Below are 13,127 nucleotides of genomic sequence, written 5' to 3'. Positions count from 1 at the left end.
GATATGTGCATCGGCTGAATAATGGGCACACAGAGGTTTATTACAATATGTCAGCTTTTATGAGGATTTGTTATCTCCATTTTAAAAATCTATGGCTTTGCACTCAATAAAACTAGTCATTTTTCAGTTCTATATTTGAAGGCTTCTTATTGAAATTGGGTGAATAAGTTCCTATCTTTCCTGATGTTTATCAGGTGTTTCTGTAAAATAATCACAAAGTATTATATTTTATATTTTTGGCAGATTCTAAACACACTGAAAACTTTTTTGGAATATTTTTAATGGCTTTGAAAATTCTGTTTCATCCACTTTTTAAAATGAGATTTATTTATTATATTTTATGTGTGAGTGTCTTACCTGCATGTACATACATGCACTATATCCATGCTTCGTACTGGGGGAGTTCAGAAGAGCACATCAGATTCCTGGAACTGGAGTTACGGATGGTTGTAAACACCGTGGGGGTGCTGGAAATCAAACCCAGGTCACCTGCAAGCATAGCCAGTGGATTTTTAAGTGTGCAGGTAAGGATTTATTTTGTCCATTCTGTGGAGACAAGGCTGGCCCCATGGCTGCCTTGCCGGGTTGGTCTTGAGTTCGCTGTGTAGCTAAGGATAACTTCCAATCCCTGATCCTTCTGCTTCTGTCTCCTAAATGCTAGGATTACAGATGAATATCATCGCATCTGGCAGGAGATTTTGGTTTTAAAGATGTCACATGCACGGTCACTAGAAACAGAGTCACTTAAAGATCAGAACATTTCCAAGCGTCTGTCTTCAAAATGTGCACTTATGGCCATCTAATCCCAGAGTTCCAGAGGCTGATACGGGACACGGGGGTTTGAAGCCAGCCTGTTCTTCAGCCCTAAAGCAAATGAACAATGCTCGTGGGAGTAGCCTCTCCTGAAAAGGTGTCCTCATCCCTCCGCCAATTCCCTCTTCACACTGGGCCGTCAGAGTTTGCACAGAGGATGCCACGCCCCAGGATCATTTGTAATCGTCAGCTTCTTCTGTACAGGCTCTTAAGCCTCTCATCTATTTGGGGAGATTAGGAAAGTTAAATCCCGAGAGCATAACGTAAATCCATTTATTGGAGCAAATATGAAGTCTAGAACACAGAGAAGCAAGCATGCCACAGGTGTCCCAGTTAGTTCTCCATTGCAGTGACAAAAAAAAAAAAAAAAAAAAAAAAAAAAAAAAAAAACAAAACACAACAAGGAGAGGAAGGGGTCTATTCCTGTCAATCACAGAGGGAGTCAGGGCAGGCACCGAAGTAGGACACTGCTGGTCAACTGGGTTTCTTATACCTCCCAGAACCACCTGCCCAAAGGAGAATCTGTCCACAGTGGGCTGGACCCTCGAAAACTAATCAGCAATTCAATGAGCATCCAGTAGTCATGCCTTCTGGCCGATCTGATGGAGTCAGCCCTCTGCGAGGCTCCTTTCTTCCTAGGTTCCTGTCAAGTTGGCAGAAAGTAACCCACACAACAGGATTTTGAACAAGCACATATAATCCTCCCTGTAAGAAGCTCTCAGCCCCCCCCCCCCACCTAGATGTCATGGCGGCCTCCCCTGTTCCCAGGTGTGACCAAAAATTCCAAGGTGTAGACTAGTGTCACTCTACTTAGTAAATGTTATTAAACCTTAACTTGTTTTTCTGTTAGATTAAAAAAAAAAGTAAATTTAAATTATGGTTTTATGGGACTGGGAGATGGCTCAGAGGTTAAGAGCACTGAATGCTCTTCCAGAGGACCTGGGTTCAACTCCCAACACACACATTACAACAGTTTATTACTCCAAGATTTGACACCCTCAGACATACAGGCAGGCAAAACACCAATGCACATATAATAAAAATAAATTCTTTTTAAAAGTGCTATTTACAAATTATGTTTTCTCTTTCAGCATTCCTGGTCATGCCGTGCCTGCTCATGTACGCCTGTCTGTCCACACGCAAGAGCCCTCTGAAGCTATGAGCCAATGAATCTCCCCTCCTTCAAGTTACTTTTCTTAGGCATTTGGTCTCAGGGACATAAAAGCTCTTTATTCTAGAGCCCTCCGTGAACTTGCATGGATCTGGGGTGGTTATACTTTAGATTGTCCTCATCATTTTGGAAGTCCTTGTCACCCTGTTGAGTTAATTATTAAAAATGTAGAACCGGCACATTCCCGCAATTGTGCCTCTGCCCGGTGGCCTGGCTGGCCATACATTGGCAGGCAATGGTCGACCTGTTTTTATCTCGTGGAGATTCTAACTCTGAACTCCACAGTCTCTACGCCCAGCTCGCTAGGTTCCCAGTGGCGGGTCACCACCACACCAACCCCGTGCTTCAAATCCCCCACGGCCTTTGTGGTACACATCTGGCAAACCCACACGTGGCTGCTGTACCTTTCTCTCTTGAACCTGGATTAGCTGCTGCATTGTTTATTTTTATTTATTATTATTATGTGGGCGGGTGCACACATGCCATGACACATGTGGAGGTCAGAAGACAACTTGGAGGAATTGGTTCTCTCCTTCCATCTTTACAGGGGTTCCAGAGATTAAACTCAGGTCAGCAGGCCTGTACAGCAAGCCCTCGATTCACTGACCCATCTTGCCAGGCCCTCCACCTTAACTTTTTGAGACAAGGTCTCTCATTGGACCCAGAGCTTCCAATTTTGATTAAACTGGTTGGCCAACAAGCCCCAGGGATACACCTGTCTCTCCGTCCCCGGTACTGGGACTACAGGGGGAGCCACGCTCAGCTTTTATGCAAGGGTGGTAAGGATCAAACTCACGTCCTTAAGCTTGTGTAGCAAGCATTTTACTGCCTGAGTTATTGCTCCAGCCCAAGGAATGGTTGTGCTGGGGTTCGAACCCAGGCCCTTACAGGTGCTAAGCATGCATTCCACCACTGAGCCCATCCCTAGGCTCTTGGGGTTTTGTTGTTGTTGTTTTGTTTTGTTTTTGTTTTGTGCTGCTGGAGAAAGAACTCGGGGCCTCACACATCATAGGCAAGAATCCTACCACTGAGCTACATCATCAGCCTAGAAACCTTTTTGTAAAAAGATTTATGTGTGCATATGATGCTCTATTTGCATGCATGCATGCACGCCTGCATGCCAGAAAGGGCGTCAGGTCCCATTACAGATGGTGGTGTGTTACATGTGGTTGCCGGAAATTGAGCTCAAGGCCTCTGGAGGAGAAGCCAGTGTTCTTAATCGCTGAGCCATCCCTCCAGCCCCCAGAAACCTGTTTTACAGTTCTAGAGACAGGCATTTTCCCGTTTTTGGTTTATTCTTTTGGGATGTGTGTGCTGCACTGGACATCTAAGCATGTGCTGGAACACTGAGATACACCCACCCCAGCACTAGCTTTACAACACATTCCCTCCCCCACTTCTCTCCCTCCCTCCCTCCCTCCCTCCCCACCACTCTCCCTCCTCCCTCCCCACCACTCTCCCTCCTCCCTCCCCACCACTCTCCCTCCTCCCTCCCCACCACTCTCCCTCCTCCCTCACTCTTCCTTTTCACTGATGAGGATTGAACACTGGATACCACACAAGACAGATGCTCTCTGTCATTAAGCAACACTTTCAACCCTTTTAAAAAAATTTTATTATGAGACATCTTGCTGGGTTGCCTGGAGTAGTCGTGTACTGTAGCGAGGGACTAGTCTCCCTCATTTCCTTGGCAGCTGCAATTAGACGTGTGTGTGTGTGTGTGTGTGTGTGTGTGTGTGTGTGTGTGGCCACCCTTGCCAGTTTCTCCTCATTATTGTTTTTAATGTTTTTCTGCCAGGAGTAAGAGTACATGCCTGCAATCCCAGTACTTGGTAGTGGAGGCAGGGTGATAGAGATGTCTTGGGTTATCCTTGGCTACATAGTGAGGATAAAGCCAGTCTGGGTTGCATGAAACATTGTCTAAAAAAATAAAAGTCCAATTTGAGGACTTGGTAATCTAATACATTCATATTTTGAGGTACTGTCTTATTTGTACACAGCACTGTATGACAAAGTCGTTTAATCTGTTGCATGTTCACGTTTCAGTTGCATTTGGGACAATGTGGGTGTAGATACCTTTACTATGTAAATTCCGTCTTATGCAGCAGTGTTGTCTGCAGGGAACTCCTAAGGACTCGCAGTTGTGACTGTGTGTGCCAGTGCCAAATTGCCTTGGGGAGGAAACTGATACAACCCCTGTGAGTGGCAACTTGGCACTCGCTAGCAAAGTTGATCTTTGTCAGTCTGTTACGAGAAAAAAAATGCCATTTTGGTATAGATTTAATTTGCATTTATCTTTAAGTGAAGTTCAGTACATTTGAATGCTGTTTTTATTCATTTTCTATAAATATTGCCTCATTTATTTTGACTGAATCCTTGGTCTTTTCAGCATCTGTTGGAATAAAATTTGGTATTGGGAAAATCAGGCCTTGTGATGTGAGTTTTAAAAAAAAAACAACAAACCTTAACCCTTTCCCCTTAGGAATTAAGGAAAATGGTAGAGGAAAGTTGGCTTTTGTTGTTGTTGTTGTTGTTGTTGTTTGTTGTTGTTTGTTGTTATTGTCATTCAGCTACTTTATTAAGTTCTCATATCTACCAATCTTCCAACCCTTATTCCACCCTAATTCCTTCCTGTTGAGGCCTTCTCCTTTTAACATAGCTGTAGCCATTTTGTATTCAGTTACCATTTCGCTCATAAGGTAAAATTAAGGTTAGGTTCTCAGACTCCACTTTCCAGATGTAATTATCCATAGCTGACACTGAAGAACGCTACTAATAAGCCAAAAAATTATGTTGAATTACTTATGCTCTATTCTCTCAATGTTCTGAAATTCCCCTGCTCTCCACCCCTCTTAGTTCACTAGGACCAATCAGCTCAAAGGATATCTGATAATACTTAGTCTAATTAGCCAAAAACGTTGTACCACTTCTGTCTTTGAACTTTTGAACCTAATTTTTCCTATGGAAAGTCTGCTCTGAGGACAGACTGGTGCCACATTTAGGCTCCAGGTCCTTTTTGTGGTCCTGATTGATCAGTCTTGGAGTGTGCATTCAATAAATTACTCTTGCTTAATTGAGATCAATGTTTGTATGGTTTGTGTGGTGATTCCTGAAGCCCAACACTCCCAACCCCTCAACATAAGGCAGGATAGAAAGAAGGTTAAAGGCAAATCATAATCACCCGCTCTGAAGCAGACTCTTATCCCACACTGGGATTAAAACAAAAACATTCACATAACATAACTGGGTTTTTTAAAGAAACCAAAAATATGACTACAGGAGAAATTATTGATTGATGATTTGGTTAGTTAAGACAGGTCTTACTGTATAACCCTGGCTGGCCTGGAACTCACTATGATTTGAATTCAGGAATCAGTCTGCTTCTGCCCCCTAAGTGGTAAGATTAAAAAGCATTGTGCCACCATACCCAGAGGGAAAAAAATTTCATTTTCATGCAATATATTTTGATCATGTTTTCCCCTTCCCCTAGATCCCTAAAGAAAAATATTTTTAATTATCTCACAATTTTTTCTCTGCTAGGTAGTAAATGATACTTTTTTCTTTCTTTCTTTCTTTCTTTCTTTCCTTTGTCACTGATTACTCTTCAGTCTGGGGCTGGAGAGATGTCTCCATGGTTAAAAGCACTTATTGCTCTTGCAGGGGACACACAGTTCTCAGCACCTATGTAGTAGCTCCGTAGCGGAAATCCAGTCCCTTCTTCTGACCTCCAAGGGCACCAGGTGCACACGTGGTGCACATACATACACACAGGAAAAACATACATACTCAAACATACATATTCAAACATACAAGCCATTAATTATGAGTTTACAGTCTAAGGATTGGGAACTATAGACAATAAGCCAATAAAATAACATACTTTCTTTTTGACATTTACACACACACACACACACACACACACACAGCACTACCCATGCAGACCATGGCACTTGTGTAGAGGACCTAGCTCTTCCTCTGCTGTACTGGCACTGGGTGGGGGGTGTTAATTCAGGCTTGGTGTCAAACACCTTTCTTTCCTTTCCTTTTCTTTTCTTTCCTTTCCTTTCCTTTCCTTTCCTTTCCTTTCCTTTCCTTTTCTTTCCTTCCTTTCCTTCTTCTGGTTTTTAAGACAGGGTTTCAGCCGGGCAGTGGTGGCGCATGCCTGCAATCCCAGCACTCTGGGAGGCAGAGGCAGGTGGATTTCCGAGTTTGAGGCCAGCCTGCTCTACAGAGTGAGTTCCAGGACAGCCAGGGCTACACAGAGAAACCCTGTCTCGAAAAAACCAAATCCAAAAAACAAAACAACAACAACAAAAAGACAGGGTTTCTTCTGGAACTCACTCTGTATATCAGGCTGGCCTCCAACTCACGGAGATCTGCCTCCCAAGTACTGGGATTAAATATGTACACCACCACCACCTATTTCATCATATTTTTAAAGCTATTTTTTTTAAAAGATTTGTTTATTAATTGTATGTATGTGAGTACACTCTTGCTGTCTTCAGACAAACCAGAAGAGGGCATTGGATCCCATTACAGATGGTTGTGAGCCACCATGTGGTGCTGGGAATTGAACTCAAGACCTCTAGATCTCTCCAGCTCCAGCTATTTTGTTTTTTAAATTGTGTGTATGCATGCCTCTGTGTGTGTATATGTGTGTGTATGTGTGTATATGTATGGTGTATGTATGTGTATATGTATGTGTGTATATGTATGGGTGTATGTATGTGTATATGTATGTGTGTATGTATGTAGTGTGTAGTATGTGGTATATGTATGTGTGTATATATCTGTGTATGTGTATATGTGTGTGATTGTATGTCTGTATTATACATATCTCTCGCTGTTCTTTAACATTATTTTCCTGTTACTATGATGATAAACTACCTTTGAGGAAAGACACCTAAGGGATAAAGGGCTCATTCTGGCTCAGAGCTCAAGAGCATATCATTCCTGTATGGTGCAGAAGGCATGGTCAAAGTTCTGGAAGCATCTGTTTATACTGCAGCTGCAATCAGAAGGCAGAGAACAATGAAAGCTTGCCCAACTCACTTTCTCCGTTTACATCTGGGATCCCAGCCAGGGAAAGGTGTTGCCCACTGTGGGTGGGTCTTCCCATTTCAATTAATATAATCAATACCCACTCCCTTGCCAGAGGCCCATCTCACAGGTGGTTCTCAATTCTGTCGAGTTAATAATATTAGGGACCATAGCTCTGGAACAGATCAATTCCCCTCCACAGAGCCTACTGAAGACCCCTCTGTCACCTAGCATGTTCCTTCCAAACTCTGGGTCCCACCATCCCTGACCACTCACTAACCGTGACTCTGGGTCCCACCATCCCTGACCACTCACTAACCGTGACTCTGGGTCCCACCATCCCTGACGGCTTACTAACCAAGACTCCCATCACAGTTACCCTCAAAGATCCTGATGCTGTTCCCTGAAGGCCTCCATATCCTTTAAAACCTGAAGGAAAAGGTTTTCCTGGCTTCCATCCTGGCTACTAGGCTTCTGCACCATGTAACCCTCCAGGCAACATTGCTGTCTTGGCAATAAGGAGATCAGGAGCATCCTAGAGAACAGCCTAAGATTTGACAACACAGAGTGAGACTGTGACCTAATCCAGCGAGTCCCCAATCCTCACACCTTCTGGGGGTGATATCTTCCCGCACCGCCCGGTTCCTGATGTTAGATGTCAAGGCTTGCTTTCATTCATAATCCTGTCCACCCAGGGTTCCCATTCATAGTTCTGTCCACCCAGGCTGTGTAGGAGACCCTGTCCGCCCTGGCTGCTAACAGTGCACTCGAACTGCTTTACCTCTGGGCTCTCAGGAGTCCCGTCCTAGCCAGAGACCTGTCTCCCCTGGAAACTCCCCCTGGGCATAGCCTTTTTCAGTGTCTAAATTGTTTATTAATCTGCAGTCTAAATGGACACACTTCAGGTCAAAACACTAGCTCTAATCCTCAAAATTTGCCCTCAAATGGACTTAGGTTCTCACTTTCAAAAAGACCCGAATATCCCTATAAAAAAGTCCAGTTCCCAGGACTTACACTATGTAGATACAAGGAGCCTTTGGAGTCACAGCAAAAAAAAAATCTCTTTGACTGCAGAGATTCCACCACAGAAGGCAACAGATGACATTTCTGGCCACAGCAGGATTTTGTGTTCAGCCTGATAAGCTAAATCCCTCCGGGGGAAGGCCGTGAGCGAAAGGTAATAGTACTGCAGTGTCAACCTTTAGGTCCTCCCTGTACCCGGTTCTTTATCTTTTCCTTAGACATGAACTTGGGCTGCCCCCCTTGACTGGAGGCACTGCAACTTTGATGGGGATCCTCTAAACCACCCTGGTACATTGTATGGTGGTTCATACACCTCTCCAGGCCCTTGGACTTCCCAGCTTAAGGGTCTGCTCCTGGGTCTCAGGCAGCAAACACCATCCTCTCCTCTTATTCACTCCATAGCTTATAGTAAAGCTTGACAAAATTTAAATCCTGCTGTCTTACTACCTGATCCTACTGAGATGCCAAATCTTTTAAATTTAGACTCCATTTTAGAGAACCTGGCCAAGTTTGAACTCAGATAAACTAACAGGCTGGTACCTATCATTAGTTTCCAAGTTTTCCCCCAACAAATCCTGAGCCTAGCTCCAGTCTCTAGGCTAATCCCCAATAACACCAGTGTCTCCAGGTTATTCCCCCAACAAACTGCACCCCCAGGCTACAAGCCCACCCTCTGCCTAACAACCACCAATACAGAGGAGAGCAAAATTAAGTTTATGATATGACTCCCAGCACAAGCCTATTATGTTAAAGGCCACAGTAGCTTTCCAATTAGATGGCTGCACATGTACTCCCTGATTGCCGCTTACTATAAAGCCTTGCTCTGATAGACATTTGGGGCTCCCCCACCACCAAAACTGTCCTACATGATGGCAGTGAGTTGGGGGGTGGGGAGAGCAGAGCTAGCTTGAATAAAGACTCTACTATGTGTGAGTTGTGTCAGATTGGCTCCTGTCTGTTTTATTGGGGATCACTAACATTTTCCTGCTACAACACTACGTGAGGATATAGACCATTCCAGAATACAAAGGATTGTCCTTCCTGCAACAGGCTAGAACAGATCTACAAGATTTTTAAACCTACAGCTGGCTACCGACCTGGCTGATGGTTTCTGGCATGTACAACAGGAAGGCTCACAGATATCCTCAACTCTGCACTCTAGGATAATTTCATGTCCCCTCAAAAGGCGTAACTAATTGCCTCCGCTAGGGCTCTGCAGCCGGAAGCAGGCACGGAACCAACATTTGCACAGAGTCAGCCTATATTTTACCTGTGACCCGCGTCCCTACAGCCATCTGGAGACAGAGGGCCTAGTCATTGCCCATTGTATCCCAATTAAACACGTCCCTGAGATCCTGGCCTGCAGAAACTGTCTGGCCTTTACCCAGGCATCTCTCCCGGGAACAGCCAACAGCCAAGCAGATTAGCAGACTAAATGGCGCCTGAACGTCCACTCCCGGGCCTTCAGTTCCTGGATACACTCGCCCACATCCTGAGTACACCCTAGGAAACCTAAAGGGCTGAAATGGGGCTTTGCCTCTCCTGGGAAGTGGGGTACAGAACCCCGAAAACAAGCTGCTCTCCCTGGATCCTTTAACAGTTTTCATAAAGACACATTTGGGATCTGACTCCCACCAAATTCTAAATTCTCTTCACAGGCACACACGTTCCTTAAACTTTGTGATCCACAGAATGTGGGGTCAGACCTAGGAGGTGGAGCTCACACCCTTTCCCTTCCTACAGCCTGACCAAGGTAGTGAGCCTCTGCCAGGGGGCCGCTAGCAAACAGAGTTCACTCATGGCGCCTCCAAGTAAGAGACTCAACTATGTAGTTATTCCCGTAGACACCCTCACCAGGTGGATAGAGAAACTCCCTAGTAAAAGAACAAAGGCCTCATCAGTAACCACTACCCTCGTGGAATATATTATCCATTCTGGGTTTCTCCATCCCTTCAGTCTGGTAACGGCCCAGCATGCATTCTTTCTTTCTTTCTTTCTTTCTTTCTTTCTTTCTTTCTTTCTTTCTTTCTTTCTTTCTCTTTCTCTCTCTCTTTCTTTTCTTTCTTTCTTTCTTTCTTTCTTTCTTTCAGCAGGCCTGGGCATGATGATGACACATTAGACCATTTATTTATTTTATATATATATATATATATATATATATGTGTGTGTGTGTGTGTGTGTGTGTGTGTGTGTGTGTGAGTACACTGAAGTTGTCTTCAGACATACCAGAAAAGAGCATCAGATCACATTGCGGATGGTTGTGAGCCACCACATGGGTGCTGGGAATTGAACTCAGGACTGTTGGAAGAGCAGAGCTTAACCACTGAGCCACATTCATTTCCAATATCGCTCAGATTAAGTGAAGCTCTCAAAATATCTCCATGTTGCTTGGTACCCTAATCTGGAAAGGGTTTTATGGGTTCTTAAAGTTTTTGCTGCTGTGTTTTATTTTATTTTATTTTATTTTATTTTATTTTATTTTATTTTATTTTATTTTATTTTATTTTGAGATAGGGTTTTACTATATAGCCCTGACTATCCTGGAATTTACTCTGTAGACTAATCTGGCCTTGAACTCGCAGAAAGCCTCCTGCCTCTACCTCCTGAGTTCTGGGATTAATGGCTTGCACCACTTTGCCCTGCCTAACTTTGCTTCTTCTTCTTTTGAGACAGGGTCTTATTATGTAGTCTGAGACTGACTGTATAGACCAGGATGGCCTCTAACTCAGAGAGATCCACGTGCCTCTGCCTCCACAGTATTGGGAGTAAAGGCGTGGCCACCACACCCAGCTCGCCTTTTGGGTAATTGTTTGATGTAAAGAAACTATTCAGATGGCACCCTCCTGTGTGGTGAGGCGTTCGGCTGGGTGTGGGGACTGGAATAATTGAACTCAGATCTGCTCGCTATGCTCATTATAAGATATCGATGAAATTAGCTGTGAGACTAGCCCACACCTCAGTCTCTCTCAGGACCTATCAGAGCTGGGTTCATTTTATGTCTTAGTAGTACTACAGAACAGTCATGCTCTCAGCATGCTTACAGTGGCCCAAAGGAGCCTGTCTGTCCCTAGGAGACAAATTCTACGTCTATGTCAATCATTTAGAAGTAGTACAAGAAGCAGCTAAGAGATTAGACAGGCAGATATGTGTCTTATTTAATACGAGCGCCTTGAAGGGCTGGTTTCTATAAAAAGGCACGTAGGCCTTTCCTGGGCCCTGTCACTGGCATAATCCCCTTATGACCTTGTGTCTTTAACTTTTCTGAGATGATTGCTATCTTCCTGGTTACAGGCTGCTAAGCTCCAGATGCTCTTATCTTAGGGATGCAAACCATTATCATTAGTGCCTCCCATCACCCTTTCGACTTCCAAGTGATGCTACCCTGCATCCCTGCCTCCCTGCCTTCAACCTGCAGTTGTCTTCTCTCCGAAATTCCTTTCAAGCTGTCCGTGACTTATGAACCTGCGATGGATGAGGAAGCCCACTAGGTCCTGCCCCCAATCCCTCCCCCCAGCTCTGAAGACACTCCCAAAGACGCTCTTCCTCCCTTGTCCAGGATTTGAACTTGCTGATCTATCAGGAGGATCCGATGTAAACACCCAAAGGCCAGAAATAAGCAGAAATTCCTGCACTTTAATCATCAGACCTTACTTGGCAGCTGACCACAGTGATTTCTTATATCCTAATAAGTAACTTTTTGTTTGGTTTGGTTTGGTTTGGTTTGGTTTTTTTGAGACAGGGTTTCTCTGTGTAGCCCTGGTTATCCTGGAACTCACTCTTTAGACTAGCCTTGAACTCAAAAATCCTCCTGCCTCTGCCTCCCAAGTGCTGGAATTAAAGGTGTGCACCACCATTGCCCGGCTGGAGCCTAATTTCTTAATGAGCCTATCCATAGTGCCTTATCCCAAATGACCAATCTCAAGAAAAACAACTGGTGCTGGTAAAATATATTGCTCAAGAAGATAGTGAGATGCCTGCTTGCCTGTCCAGGTACAACCTCCCACAAATGGTAATTTAAATATAAATGTATGCGGTAGACTAGAGGCGGGCTAAAGACCAGCGCAAGCACAGAGCGTTGCAAGTCTCGGGACCCCAGCGGGAGAGACTATAGTGCTCAACAAGAATCGCTCAGAGGGCGGCGGAGTGATCATCAACAACACTGAGAGCATTTAAATGTCCTATGATCATGTGGAACTTACCTTCAACGACATGAAGAATGTGCCAGAGGCCTTCAAAGGGACCAAGAAAGGCCCGTCTTCCTTACTCCTTACTCTGTACCGGGTTCTGTCTAAGGGGAAGGACGCCATGCAGGCCTTCATGATGAAGGACTGTGAAATCAAGCAGCTGGTGTTTGGTGCGAACTTCATTAAGGGAACAGTGAAGGCTGAGGAGGGAGGTGGCGGGAAGGCTCTGCCTCCTACAAGTCGACCTTCACGGCAGGGGGCGCCATTGAGTTTGGGCAGCGCACGCTCCAGGTGGCATCTCAAGCCTCCATAGATGAAGTCCCCAATGGAGCCTATGAGTCCCCTTACATGCCCGGCGAGGCCTATGTCTTTCCCCGCGCCAGTCGCCAATGGAATGCACCCCTGCCCTCCTGGCTACCCCAACCATCGCCCCTGGAGCTCTATCCAGGACCTCCCATGATGGATGGGGTCATGGGATTAATACAGCCCCGGCCACCACCCTATCCTGGGCCCATTGAGCCTCCGGTCAGCGGCCCCTGTGCTCCCTCTACTCCTGCAGCCGAGGCTAAGGCTGCAGAAGCCGCTGCCAGCACCTATTACAACCCGCACAACCCACACAATGTCTACACGCCCACGAGCCAGCCTCCCACACCACCCTACTACCCGCCCCAAGACAAGAAGGCCCAGTAGGCCATGAGGTATTCTTTTGTGAGAATTTACCTGCTGTGTCTCTGTCTCACTTTGCAATTATTTTCTTTGTTGTTGTTCTTCTAATTTTATTATTATTGCTTGTGTATCTGTGGTGTGTGTGTGTGTGTGTGTGTGTGTGTGTGTGACACACTCATTAGAAGGTGCCCAAATTGAAATGTCTATAGGAATTGAAATGCATAGATCTG

General features: G+C 45.0%; 1 pseudogene; it reads left to right on the top strand.

The window, feature by feature from the left end:
- Positions 1-9,845: 9,845 nt before the first annotated feature.
- On the top strand, positions 9,846-12,921 carry LOC127693640 (WW domain-binding protein 2-like; annotated as a pseudogene).
- The last annotated feature ends 206 nt before the right edge of the window (positions 12,922-13,127 follow it).

This window comes from Apodemus sylvaticus, chromosome 10 (genome assembly GCF_947179515.1).
Source record: "Apodemus sylvaticus chromosome 10, mApoSyl1.1, whole genome shotgun sequence".
NCBI lineage: Eukaryota > Metazoa > Chordata > Mammalia > Rodentia > Muridae > Apodemus > Apodemus sylvaticus.
The sequence above is the reverse complement of the archived record's forward strand: the minus strand, read 5'-3'. Positions and strand labels throughout refer to the sequence as shown.